The sequence below is a fragment of the Haemaphysalis longicornis genome, unplaced genomic scaffold (genome assembly GCF_048455015.1).
Source record: "Haemaphysalis longicornis isolate Haplotype H1 unplaced genomic scaffold, Haemaphysalis longicornis Haplotype H1 scaffold_8, whole genome shotgun sequence".
Taxonomy (NCBI): Eukaryota; Metazoa; Arthropoda; class Arachnida; order Ixodida; family Ixodidae; genus Haemaphysalis; species Haemaphysalis longicornis.
Genome location: NW_027526445.1, coordinates 122,785,767 through 122,800,140, shown reverse-complemented (window position 1 = coordinate 122,800,140; position 14,374 = coordinate 122,785,767).

The window sequence follows — 14,374 nt, the reverse complement described above, 5'->3', positions numbered from 1 at the left end:
ACTATACTCATATGTGTTCCTAGAATTGTGTTCGAACTGCTATCACTGCCTCAGTTTTGTCTTTTGTATAGATAAGAAAAGATAACACCTCAACAAATATGAAAATGTAGAACAAATATAAGCACATATGCTTAACAAACATGGAAGCATAGAGTTTCATACTAATATATACTAGAGGGAAATCTGGCGCTGCATTCGCGGGCCGCCGTGGGCGGCGCCATTGCAGCTAGCGACGTTCCTCGCCTCCTTGGCTTGGTTAGCCACATGGCTTCTTTTTCATCTTGAAGCCAAAAATAGTAACATTGTTTTTTTGTTCATCTTACATGAAGCTTCTAAATAATCCCTGACAAATAAATCTTTCTGGAGCTTTAATTTTATAACAACAAAACAAATTGTATTAATTTTCTGCAGACATATTGTTGCAGTTTTACAGCCAAAGCCAACTTTTCAGCCTGTTCGTGAGCCATGCCAAGGACAAGTGGAACGTGCTTGTAGGGTCCCTAGAAATTGTGCTAGTCTGCCGTCCGCGCGCTTTCTCTATGGGAAGGCGTGTCCGCGCCGCTGATGCACGCACAGCGCTGCGCAGAGGGCGCTGCGAGCAATCGGAGCGCCCGAGCGGCCGGAGTGAGAGCGGCCGCAGGCCGGCCTGTGCCGCGCGCTACTGCCGCGGAGCGCGAGCGCGCATCGGGGTTTGTCGGCCACTTAGAGCGGTGAAATCGAATGGCACGAGGTACATCAGCTCCCAATCAGATCACTATAAGACCTTTTAGTTTCACGCCCCGAGTTTTTCGCGAATTGGGCTACGGAGCCTCTTTGCGGCCGCTGAATTTCGCGAATGAGACCGAAGGATGAAACCGCAGCAACCAGCGTAGCCGTTTCACTACCACCGCTTGAACCATTATTAAAGTGAAGCTTTCCATGTATCACTGATGGCCTATGTCGCCTCGAAAAAGCATTGCAACAAAGCCAACTGTCTCTGACGACAGTGATGTTTGTGAGTAAAGTGAGAGGAAAAAAAAAAACGCTTCCCGTGGTCAGAATCGAAGCTGGCTCCATCGCGTTTTGAAGCCGACGTCTATCTCAATGAGCAATCGCAATTACAACATGGTCAAAGCAGTTTGGATTTGGAGAGGAGTGCAGTCAGAAGAAGTATCCACTCCTCCTCTCCGCAACGATGGTTGAACACGAAGCTTTCTTTGCGTTAAATCAAACGGCGAAGGGTCGATGTCAAATCCGGCGCGATCATAAGTCCAAAATGCGTGCGAGTAAAAGTGAAAGCTCAATCGAGTCAAAGTCAAAACTCAGACGACAAGGAATCGCTCACAAGAAAGCTTGGCGTTCAACCATCAATGTTCAGACAGTGAGATCCCGTTCAAAAAGAGCTCCCTGCGGCACCAGAAGCTGCGTTTGTTCCACATCGAAACTACCGGGTCATTCCCGAACGTCATTGACGGTGACAAGCACGCAGACGGCTGGTAGGCTGACAAAAAGAAAAGCGAAAGCTTGAGTAAAATGTGCCAGCAAAAACTTGTTCCTATATACTTTGGGCAGAGTGCGGGGGGAGAGGGGATCAAGCGAGGTATATATGGTCATGACAGTATAAATAAACGTCAATATTTTTACTCCTTGGTTTCAAACAGCCGCGATTATAAGGATTGGCCATAACACAAATATTCTCCCGTTTTGCTTTCCCCGCGTGCGCCTCGCAATTCCCTTCGAGTGTGTGGGTGATCAAGAAGAACCTGTGCAATGAGGAATGCAAGCGAAGTTACTGATTTGCAGCCGGGTGTTATTAAAAATCAGTTTCACGTACACAATGCTGGCGAATGTTTCAAATCGTGGTATTCACGAAAATTACAGGCACGCAAAAGAGGTTTGATAGTACCCAAATTTTTGAAAATTTCGAGGTAAGCGGAGTGTTGGGTTAAGCGAAATGCGAAAAATGTATACGGCCAGATCACTGGAATAAGAGCTAGTGCTGGTAACAAACGCTCCAATGCACAGGGACGCTTCCGGAATACAGGCAAAATAATTTGCAGAAAAAAAAAAAAAACATTTTTTTTCTAGGTATTGCGGAAAAAGAACTGCGTGATGCTCGCCTGTTTCGCCTTCGCATCTGGCCACAAAAAAGTGTTCTCGAGCTTCTCAATGCCGCATCAACTGCTGGTCGCCAACGCTATATTCTATCTTGCTGTAAAGCAGGCAAAGCATATGTTTTTCTTGTTCCTGCCGTTTTTGGCACTTCTTGAGACACGTCGTCGTCCACATGATCAGAAGCGTCTTCCCCAGCTATATGAACAATGTAGGCGTCGGACAGCACTCCGATAACAGGACATCGGCCGCGCACAGTGCGTACACCGCGCAAATTTGCCGTTCGCGACGGTGTTCGGCGCGTAATTGGAGCTAAGCTTTAACCGAGAGCTTATCAGCTGCCTGTAGCGGATGTTGCATTGCGTCCTCTTTGTCAACATTTCGAGATATCCGTGATCCCCGAAAAGTCGTTTCGAGACAAAGGGTGGAAAATGTCGCCTATGATATGCACGGCAAAAGAAGGTTTCGACTTAACCGGTATTTCGAGATATCCGAGTTCGAGTTATGGTGAAATCACTGTATCTGATGACTGAAGGTGATAAAACTTCGTATGCATGTGCACACGTCTTGATGTTTTATTCGGCATTTACATTTAACAGATTCCCAGTTGACTGGACGTAACTGCAGGGGGCCGCGAAGACGTGCGCTTAAGGGCCTCCAGATGAACGATGCGAAAGGTCAGAAGGCACCGGTTCGAGCTCCTTTATTTACATACACGTACAGGGGACATCTTGGGAAACTTGCAAAGAAAGTCGGTTCCAAAGAGCCATACAAAAAAGCGGAGCGCCGACACACCACAGACACATTTTCACGCGCTGACTAATACATCAGTTAACAACGGCGGGGGTATTCACAAAGAACGGTTGTTTTCTAGCTGAAGTCCCGCATGATGTTTCCAAGCTGCAAAACGACGCTGTGCCGGCAGTGTTCCCGAAGCCCCCGAGTATGTGTCGAAATCGAAATAGCGTAGCGACACGATTCGCGGTTTTTACAAGGCTCGATCCTTCATAATACGCGAAAACGTACTCCTGTCACTTCACGTTTCGGTTAAAACTCTTCGTACTGGTGAGAGCGAACTTATTTGGCTAATATGGTTTGTCGACAGAAACGGATAGGGTTCGAGAAGGGGCAGTTAAAATGGGCTGAACCCGCCCAGAAATACGGCAGAACTACGAAGGCAGCAGCGGCACGGCAGAGCGCCGTCCGCCGATGCCCATCTCGCCGGCCGGCCACCGCGCTCCGATTGACTGCAGCGCCGCCGCTGCATGCATCACGGAGGAGCCCCCTTCGCGGCCGGCGGACGGCAGACTAGCACATATTTCTAGGGACCCTAGTGCTTGCCCGGAACATGACGGCACGCTCGCTGAAGCGCGGCTCCCCTAGACAGTGGCGCCAGATTTCCCTCTAGTATATATTAGTATGGAAGGAAGAAACATAGAAGCAACGAACTGTAGTCATCTAAAACGTAAAAACCACGAATAAACAGTCTGTGGGTGGACGTTTTATTTTTTGTCGCTTTATTATCGAAGAATCTTTTTCCATTTTTGGACGCATGCGACGGTTAGGGGCAAATCTTGACGCCGCCGTCTTTTATGCCAACATATTGCGTTGGAGCAGCTTGTCCACCGTCGCGTACTGAGTATAATTGCACCAAAATTAGTACACAAAATTATCTCAGAATGTACACTTGTGGTGAAAAAAAGTGAGAATATATTTTGATCAATTCAACAAAATTGTCACTGGCGTCAAAGTTCACATTTATACACAAAACCCAGCAACAAGATACTTAAATTGGAAAGCTACAGCTAACACACATATCTAAACAACAGTCCCTGTACGCTTTCCGGTCAGGATTCCTGGGTTCTAGACAAAATCCGAGGATGGTTTCCGGCGCAGCTGGTTGTTTTGGTCACTGTACATGACAGCGCAGCAAATTGTTTTTTTTTGAAGCACCATCAGCACCCCCCCCCTTACCCGCGTTACACACCTGAGGACAGTGTCCGGAGCATAGAAGCCGTAGCGTGGTCGTAGAGGTCGTAGTGTGTTTGCTTGGCCGTAAACTTGGAACATTAGGCCTCCCGTTGTTGCCCCTTTCCTTTTATTTGGTTGGGGGGTGTAACTGAAGGCAAGATGCGGTTTAGTAGCTCACTTATTTGAAGGCCATTGGAGTCTTGCCGGCCTATCTGCGCGCCATCCCGGTCCTTCGCGAGCGTATGTAGGCACTCCGCTAAAACCTCCAGAACGAGAATGGTGGCGCCATCTCTCACGGCAGCTCGGCAACTCTGCTCAGCAGGCTTTCCGTAACGGCGGATATGTTTTGGACATGAAGGAACATGGTTTTTGTAGACTTCTGCAACTACCACGAGGATACACAGGAGGACGAAGACTCCCTTACCTCCTGTACTGTATTCCTCATCCCTGGCTAGCCCCTGGATCAACCCTTCTGCACAAGGAATATGATAATAAAAACGATAGTCTTTCTTGGGCCCCTCAAACCAGGTATGGCCTGTCTGTCTGTCTCTCCATTCAGCCACCGGGACAAAGGTTAAGAGAATTTTCGAGCGGTACTAAAATGGCAAAATATCTCCAGACTACTAAACCTAGTATCACGCTCTAAAGTTGTCACCATAGTTTTATTTATTTATTGTATTTATTATATACTGCAGTTCTCAGACCAAGCAGGTGTGCAAGTACAAATAGTATTACAATCAAAACAAATCATTGAACACGATGTAGGCAATACACATTTACAAAACGGTAATCAAACCTGAAAAAAAAGAAAAACAAGAACAAGAGAACATGTCTTGGCAGAAAAAGCATACACCAGTGACCGCAGCAGGGCGTAAATGCTAATGCAGTGCAACAAGATGTTTTTCGAAATTGGAAACATCCCGCGCAGAAAACACTTCCGCCGGCAACACATTCCATTCATCGATTGAGTGGGGGGAAAAATAATTATTGAAAAGGTTAGTGCGAGCGAAAATTGGGGTTAAAGTGTGCGGCGGGAAAAAAGAAAACTTCAGGAATATTCAGGAAAAAGAAAACGTTAGGCATATTTGAGGCAAAACATTAGGCATATTTGAGGCCCGAGCAATACTACAGTGTTCTATAGCGATATTAACATAATTACCTAAGCCCAAATGTGATCTCATATTATTAAGAACACAGATTTTATAATTGGTTGCCAGTGCAATGGTTACCTGTGCAATAGGTGCTATCGTTGTTGCGCAGTTGATTGTTGAGCAAAGTGTTGAGTGTTGAGCAATCGCCATCTACTAGTCGTTGCATTTCCGTGTCCCGCAAACCTGCTCAGGCGTCATCAGTTTCCCTGTAAATTATCTACCAAGAGCGCCCAAGAGCATACGATGCAGTTTCTTTCCAAATCTTCGATATTCACTGGCCTGTCTGTTTTTGCTTGTAGGTCTCCGAAAGGCTACTTTAATCCGGAACGGCATTTAGCCGTGAAACCGGGCTAATCTTAGCGACAAAAGAGGCTCGGTTGGTAGGAAAACCAGTGATACGACCGCATTTATAAGAGATACTTTATAAAACACGCCCATGTTTGACGAGAAGGAGTGTTCGTAAAAGCAGATTTATTCTTATTGGCTCGTTAAGCACAGCAGGCCTGCGATTATTGACGTATCAGTGTGGTCCCATTTCGTACTGCAATACTTCTGTGCAAGGGTCTTCAGTTAGTAACGAGTGACATTTACAAAGACCCGAAGAGCCATTGGACGACCATGAACTGAGTCATCGGCGTGCAACTAAATTCCTTGCTTTATTTGCTTTTCACAACACATCAATCTAGGAACTTTGCTTGCAGCCTTTCCTTGTATCTCATTTTCAATACATTTTGTCTGCCCTTTCGATGCTGTCCCCACGTTGTCTAATATTCACCCCACCTCGCTGCAGTCATCGTCATCTGACGTAGCAAGCCCTGGCGCCAGCAGGGCTTATCTCAAAGGCTACCTGAATGCCCATGAAGAACACTTGAAACTGAAACGGAGACGAAACGCAGCAGTAACGAAACATCGAGCACTTTGGGGATACAATAAGTACGAGGTACTACGAGGCATATGGAAAGGGGTAATGGCGCCGACGCTCAGGTTCTCTAATGTAGTATTATGCTTAAAGTCAGATATCCTGTAAGGACTGAAGGTTAACCAAAAAGAAGTCGACCGATTAGCACTGGGAGCTCACAGTAAGGGTATACGAATGAGGCGGTATGGGGCGATATGGGTTGGGCTTCATTTGAAGCGAGGGAAGCGCAAAGTAAAATACATTTTGAGGTCGGCTTAGACATTTAGATGAGAAGAAGTGGGCAGCCAGAGTGCACAGGTACCGGTAGTACCTGTACCTCAAAAGTGTGGACACCCAATGGCTTAAGAGGACGCGAAAGCTGACGACTAAATCTAACGTCCTTGACCGCGGCAAATAAACAATGGGGGGCAGTTAAAAAGCAAGTGAAGGAAACAGAAACTCTCATGTGGGCGGAGATGATGGAAAAGAAAGGATCACAGGGAATCTATAAAGCAAGCAAACGAGATCTGGAAAGAGAACTTTTATGACAACAATAAAGGTAGTGCGTTGCTCTTTGAGGCCAGGGCTGGCTGTTTGAGAACTCGAACTTACATGAGCAAATATTTACCATAGGATGAGGCATGTGTGGGATGTGGCAGGGATAAGTAAACAATCGACCACGTAGTAATAGAATGCCAAAAGATGCATACAACTAGAATTGGGGGAAACTCCTACTTCCTGAGGCACCTGGCTTCGTAGTTAATGTAAGCATAAACTGGTCAGCAGTCGGTATTACTAAACAGCGGCTAGAGCATTGGCGGAAAAAAGCAGGGGATAAGTTGATAACGCGTCATCCAAGCCAGACGTAGCGGCAGGGCAGAATTAAAAAGAAATATGAGTTGTGGGTTACCTGAATTTAATTAAATGACTAGGAAAGGCGAGATGGTGAATGCTGTCACCCCGATTCAAAGGAGAGGCCATTAATAACAATCAATCAATCAATCAATCAATCAATCAATCAATCAATCAATCAATCAATCAATCAATCAATCAATCAATCAATCAATCAATCAATCAATCAATCAATCAATCAATCAATCAATCAATCAATCAACCTTTATTTTCGATGCCCAGGAACAATCCTAAGGTCTTGGTGCAGGCACACCATATACAAAACATTAATAAAATAAACGTAGAACAGCACGGTACAACACACAAAATCCTCGATATGGCAGAAAAAATAAAGGAAAAATAGTACTTACAGATATTCAGAAAAAAGAAAAAAAAGTGTTGCAAGCTATGGCACTCGGCCATCGAAACGTTCAAGGCACTTGAGAAAAAGAAAGACAACAAAATACACAGTGCATATGATAGAGACAGAGTGTACATTTAAAACGAGAGTTTTGATTTTTGAAAAGTTACACTGCAATAAAGTATTACCGTAAAACGAGCGATGCCTTTGCGATGTCCCATCTTGTCGAGACACACAACAAACATAGCAACACGTTTGACAGAAAAATAGCGGAAAAACAATGGCAGGAAGAACAGACATAAATGATCAGACCAACAAATCATTGAGATAATAAAAATAACAAATGAATCAACCAATTAATTGTTTGATAGTGTGTCCAGGAACGATGTGCTGGTGCGGAAAGAAAAGTGCATATCTCAGAAAAATATATAAAATAGCATTGTTTAGTCTGAACGAGAATGAGACACTTAGAGATACACACACGCCCACACACGCACATGACCCGCGCACATATGCAAACAAGGCATTGCAAAAACCGCATAGCAACAAGACACCGCAGACTGCTCTGGAGACTACAAGTGTAAGACAACAAGACATGATTAAAACTCTGTACACTGAAACATGTAAACCGTGAAAAGATAATAATAATAATAATAATAATAATAATAATAATAATAATAATAATAATAATAATAATAATAATAATAATTATAATAATCACCGACGACGTATGTTCAGGGGCCTGAGTCACAACAACGGCAATCTGCTGCAAGAACGGAGGCGCCCTGACTTTTAAAAGCTCACACTCGAAGTTCCAACCTCAGGTCGGCGTACTCACTCGTGAGTACACCCATTTGTACTCATTTGTATTCAAACTCACGAGTGAGTATGATGATGAGTGAGTACACACGCAGATTAAAAAAGTGACTAGATGACGAGTGAGTACACGAAGTCCACTACTCGTGAGTACAGTACTCATGAGTACACTACTCATGAGTATGAGTACTCATGAGTACAGTATTCATGAATATGAGTACTCATGAGTATGAATACTCATGAGTATGAGTACTCATGAGTACATAGTACTCATGAGTAGCACTCATGCAAACACATTACTCATGAGTACCACTCGTGACTATACAGTGCTAATGAGTACATAGTCCTCATGAGTACAGTACTCATGAGTACAATTCTCATGAATACTGTATTTTCGAGTGCTTGCACTCGTGAGTGCAGTAGTGCAAGAAGTTCTATCACGAATTCGAGTCTGGACGCGCGTGTACGAGTCGCAAACATTTAGCGGTTCCGCTGTGCAGCTTAACTCTGAAGGATGGTAAAATCAGACAACGAAAACTGCGCTTCCCTTCTTTCCCTGTCCCTGTTTGGCGCTGTTAGCGTTTTTCGGCGGTCGCTCGCTATGGGGTAGCGGTGAAAAGGGAAAAACGAGAGGGTGAGATCCCGGCGGGAAGTGCAGCCGCAGTGATTGTGTTTCTACGGCACGTGTTGATTGGCGCAGTTATGTTTGTTTACAAATACGCGGCCTTGGAACGCGTAGCTGCTTCGTTCCGCTTGCTCCGTTCAAGTTGCTTTAGGGGAGGCGGTGGGGGCTGCTAACAATGCATGCACTACGCGCACCGAAGTCGCCCTTTTCCGGTCTTCAGCAGTTTCCGTAGACGCATGTCACGCTGTGTAGTCGTTTCGTGAGCCGAAACGCTCATTTCAACAGTCGCAGTTAATTTGCGTGATTCGCGTCAAATCGCCTGCATGGTTTGTGTCACCAAAATTGTCCGCACCATGCCATTGTGCTCATTCAAGCGATAATTTGGCTGATGGACGTGCGCCCATATGGTTTTATTAGGCTCCCGTTTTGAAACTATTTGCTCGCGTTCGGTAGGATTATGGTTTCGTGCAGTCCATTTACAAGTGAGCATATAGCCCCACCGTGCAGGCGCGGCGGTGTAATTTGCCCCTGCATTGAAAATAAAATATCTGAGTACACCGAAGCACGTTTGTGGGTTGTTAATCGGATATCATAATGTCTAGTTGAACGCGTACGACAGCTTGTTTCGCATCGCATATTTTGTCGAGGAGCTCTGGCATCTTGCCGCTGGAGGAGCGTTTTGCTTTCGAATGGCTTTGCGTTCGAATGGCAACCCGATGTGCCGCTTCTCGTTTATGCCACCGTGTAATGAGGAAGCTGACGACGATGGTGAATTTCGGTGGTTGTTCTTCCCCTACCTTCATCTGCTATTTACTGGCGGGTCGACCACGCCTCGCTAGCAACTACTGCCGAGTTTAAGCTCGCACTGGGAAAGGCCTCGTGAAAGACCGTTTTTATATGATGAACGGCAACGCCATACGTTGCGTTTTTAGCTTAAGCTCGCGTCTTGGAACGTCTCGTAAACCATGTTGCTTGCCCATTACGACGCCACCGCACTTTTTGATCGATAGCTGTCACCTTCGTCAACGCTGCTCGAGACAAGAGCTGCAGATTTCCACTCTGCGACCAACGCACCAACACGGCAATAAAGCGACTTCACTGCAAGCTATCACGCCTGCCAAGCTGTCAGGCTGCCAAGCGAGCGGTACCTGCCAAGCGAGCGGTACACACACACACACACACACACACACACACACACACACACACACACACACACACACACACACACACACACACACACACACACACACACACACACACACACACACACACACACACACACACACACACACACACACACACACACACACACACACTGTTGGGACTGGGCCATCCCAGCTCAGTCTCCCATGTTGCGACGTTACCCTGCTCAGTCCGCTACCGACGCGGCGCACAGCAGAGCAACGAAGTAGTCGAGCCGACGGTGATTTGAAGCTGTATTTATATACAATATATACAAAGGTAGCAGCAGCGTTACATGGCTCGGACAAAGGCTATAGCACTTCTCAACTCAGTGACTCCGATGAGATGCCGCCGCACCACCGCTCCTTCCGGGCTGGTGTTATACCCCCGGGGTTCCGTTGCAGCCGCGTGCAGTTCGAATCCCTTCAATCTCGACTATCACTGGCCGCAGTTTGAATCCGGCGAATGGAGGCGAAGCGATTGCGTCAGCTGAGCCGCCACGACAGGGAAAGGGAAGGCGACTCGGCGGCGCCGTCTCCAGGCGCTATTCGCTGCGTGTCTGCCGGGGGTCGTTTTTCCCAGGCATGACTTGGTCCAGCCGTGGCGATGGGAAAGGGAGAGCTCGCCGAGTTGCGGCACGTCTGCCGCGGGCGGTTTGACCTAGGCGCTAATAAACTCCGCCGTCGGCACGTGGCCGGGTGCAGCGAATTGGTGTCGGGCGCGCTGGTACAACACGCACACGCATACAAAAATGAGTGGTTAAAGTCAGACCCGTGTGGGTTTTGCCCGGGCTCTTGACGGGAATAAACATAACGACGCGTAGCGCCCCTTTGCTGTCCCTCTCTCGCGGCGGGACCTCCATCTTGGGCTTCTCGCGTGCTAGCCGGTTTTCATTTTTGTGTTTATCTCTTATTTTGCGGGCTGACGGCGGCGACGAGGGGCACGTCTGCGCAATGTTCGCAGCTTGCGGAACAGTGGCGGCAGCGTCTCTTTGTAGCCAATTTTAAAGGAGATAGTCTTTCTTTGGCTACTCGAGCGCGACAAATGTTGGCCTGTCTGCCTGTCTGTCTCTCTGTGTCTGTCATAAAGATAATTTATTATTGCAACTTATATCCCGCCTCGCTGTATTATACATGGGAGCTTCCTGCCCCGTACGTCCCAAGCGAAAAAAAAAAAAACAATTGGAGGCCTAATTGGCCCTGTCGAAAACACAATTAAGCCAAATGGAACCATTTGCATTTTCAAATGGTTTTATTTGAATCAACTGTGTTTTCGGCAGGTCCAAATGGTCCTTCAATTGTTTTTTTTTCGCCTCGGGTGTTTCTTGCAGTACTTGCAGCGATAGGTCCCGTTGCAAAAAATCCTTGCTGTGCCGATGTAATCATAGTGGTCCTTCAAACTCTCTGGCATGCTAAAACCTTGCGCTTTCACTAGGTCGTCCGCTGAGTGCGTGTAGCAGGCAGCCATAGCTGCGCTTAGAAACAATCGTCAGAGCAACACCTTTTCACTGACCTCCACGGTCCGTATCCGCATGATGCGCATACCTCGAATTTTGGGCCTTTTATATCGTGGTGGCCGCTCTTTCCTTGTTCTTGTTACAACTCCTGCTCCGGAAATTTGTTCCGTATCCTCCTCCCGCGAAAAAGAACAACACCAAATAGAACACAAGACCATGTTAATCATACAATGATGGCTTATCGATTTTCGGCTTCAATAATGCCATTAAATGACAGTGGTCATGTTCTACAGGGTGTCAGAGGAGTAATTTTAAAGTAGCAAAAAGTGTGCTCACCAATCAGTCACTCGGAAGGATTACTTGCCTAGCAGGTGTTGCGAAGAACTTCCGAGGATGACGGAACATTGCATGATGCAACATTGCGTCAGAGAGAGAGAGAGAGAGAGAGAGAGAGAGAGAGAGAGAGAGAGAGAGAGAGAGAGAGAGAGAGAGAGAGAGAGAAACATCTTTAATGAACAAGTGAGGTCAGCCAGGCGGGGCGCCCGACTTGCTACAGCTGTACCACTTCGCATGATGCAACGTTGTGTTAACCGTAACTGAGCCTATTGGTTGGATGTAGCCGATACATCAAGATTGTGACTGCATCGGGGCAACGCATTCCCGAAGTTTCCAAAATCAGGGTCCTGGGTCTGCTGCTAAACAAGAGCGGCCGCAACGACGAGACCATCAACAAGCTTACCACCAAGGCAATGGAAGCCATCCGGCTCATACACCGAGTCTCGACGCGACGGGCTGGCATGCGTGAAGACAGCCTCGTGCGCCTCGTCCAGTCCTTTGTAATCAGTCACATCGCATACGTTGCGGCCTACCTCAACTGGCACGTCACCGACAGGACCAAGATCAACACGCTGATCGGACGGGCTTACAAGACGGCTCTGGGCTTAACGGAGACCACGAATACGGCTCGGCTCCTGCAGCTCGGCGTCCATAACACCCTAGAGGAAATAGCCGAGGCGCAGCTCACCGCGCAAATGGAGCGCCTCTCTGCCACCAAGACGGGCCGCAGTATCCTGGCGTCCCTAGGTTACAACCCGCGAGCTCCCAACCGGCAACCGTGCGAGATCAGCGAGGAGGCACGGGCCCACATCCACGTGGACCCCATCCCGAAGAACGTGCACCCCGAGTACAACCAAGAACGACGGCAGGCGCGGGCCAAGGCCCTCACCAAGCAACACGCCCAAGACCCGCACGCCCGGTACGTAGACGCTTCGGAATACGAACGAGAAGGCTTTGCGGCATTGGTCGTTGCGGCGGCTACCGGGACCAAGACAACGGCAGCGAGCGTGCGGTGCACAGACGCCACAGACGCCGAGGAGGTTGCTATCGCTCTGGCGATCTCCGAGGCCGAGTGTCGCACCATGCTCAGCGACTCGAGGAACGCCGTGCGCAACTTTGCCAAGGGGCGAGTGTGCGCGCCGGCGGCCGCCATCATCGGCAAGCTCAAGCTCCAAGACCGCGGCAGCACCATCCGTATCAAGTGGTTCCCGGCTCACGCGGGCGAGTGTATCCTCACCGAACCACAACGAGACGGCACATTCGGCGGCGCGAGCGCTTACCCTCCGCTCCCCCGAGAGCGACCGTTCCGTGTGGTGGTTTAAACCAAGGACCGAATGACCAGTTATAGCGAAGTTACCAAGTGTTATCGCCTATAGCTCGACGGACAATGCCGCCTCCCCACCCGGCACTCAGTCGGGAGGAGGCCGTTATCTTAAGGCAGATACAGACCGGGTCACTCCCTGCCCCGGCAGTGCTACACGTGCTTCACCCAGAACTCTATCCGAGTGGTATGTGCAGTGTTTGTGCAGTGGGTTTGGCGGATCAATGGCACATCATGTGGGACTGCGCCAGGTTCCCGACTGAAGCTACCTCCAGGACATACCCGCCCGAACTTCAAAGTGCAGTGGAGTCTAAAGACAAGGACACTCAACTATGGGCCGTCCAGCAGGCCCGGGGTGCGCTTGAAAAGCACAAGCCTCACGACCCGCCACAAACGGGCCGAACTGGGGTATTGCAGAGCAGGGCATAATCCGGGTCGACGCTTGGCCAACGTCACGACGAGTTAAACCGTCGGTTGCCGGCATCAATAAAGTTATTCCTACCTACCTACCTACATACGGCTCGACGGAACATCGCGTCCTACTATATTTATTCCCTTCAGCGCGCATCCAGGCTGGGTTTGACCTCGCAAGACCGATGGAAACTTAATATCACTAAGAAAGGAATTTTCTACACGATATTGAAATGAAATGCAAACTATGACAATCGCAGAAAGAAAGACATGCAGACGAAAGTTGAGCGACACGATGTCCCTCGAGAGCACTAAAATGCAGGAGTTGAAATTGCGCGGTTTGGTAATGTTCGCGAAAGAGAGATCACACACACACACACAACTACAAAGAAAGAAAGATGCATTTATTCACAGACACCTATTTGTGTTGTCGTTGTACTTGATTGCTAGAGCGGATCTCAGCTTTGAAATTTCGTGTCAGTACTCCTTTAGGCGGGTGCATTAGCCCTTCTCACGCCCGATTCCTGGCCAATCCCCCACGTGGGTATGTGCCATGCACAGACACCTATTTGTGTTGTCGTTGTACTTGATTGCTAGAGCGGATCTCAGCTTTGAAATTTCGTGTCAGTACTCCTTTAAGCGGGTGCATTAGCCCTTCTCACGCCCGATTCCTGGCCAATCTCCCACGTGGGTATGTGCCATGTCAGCGGCCAGGCAGCGCGCGCCCATCTCCCCCCGTTGCCAAGGAAGACGAGGAGCGCGCGCACCCGCAGCTGTTGCTATGTGGACGGACGGCGGTCAACGGAATTCAGGGTCGCTTATAAAGTGCATTCGCACTTAAAATATTTGGCAACTTTGGTCCCC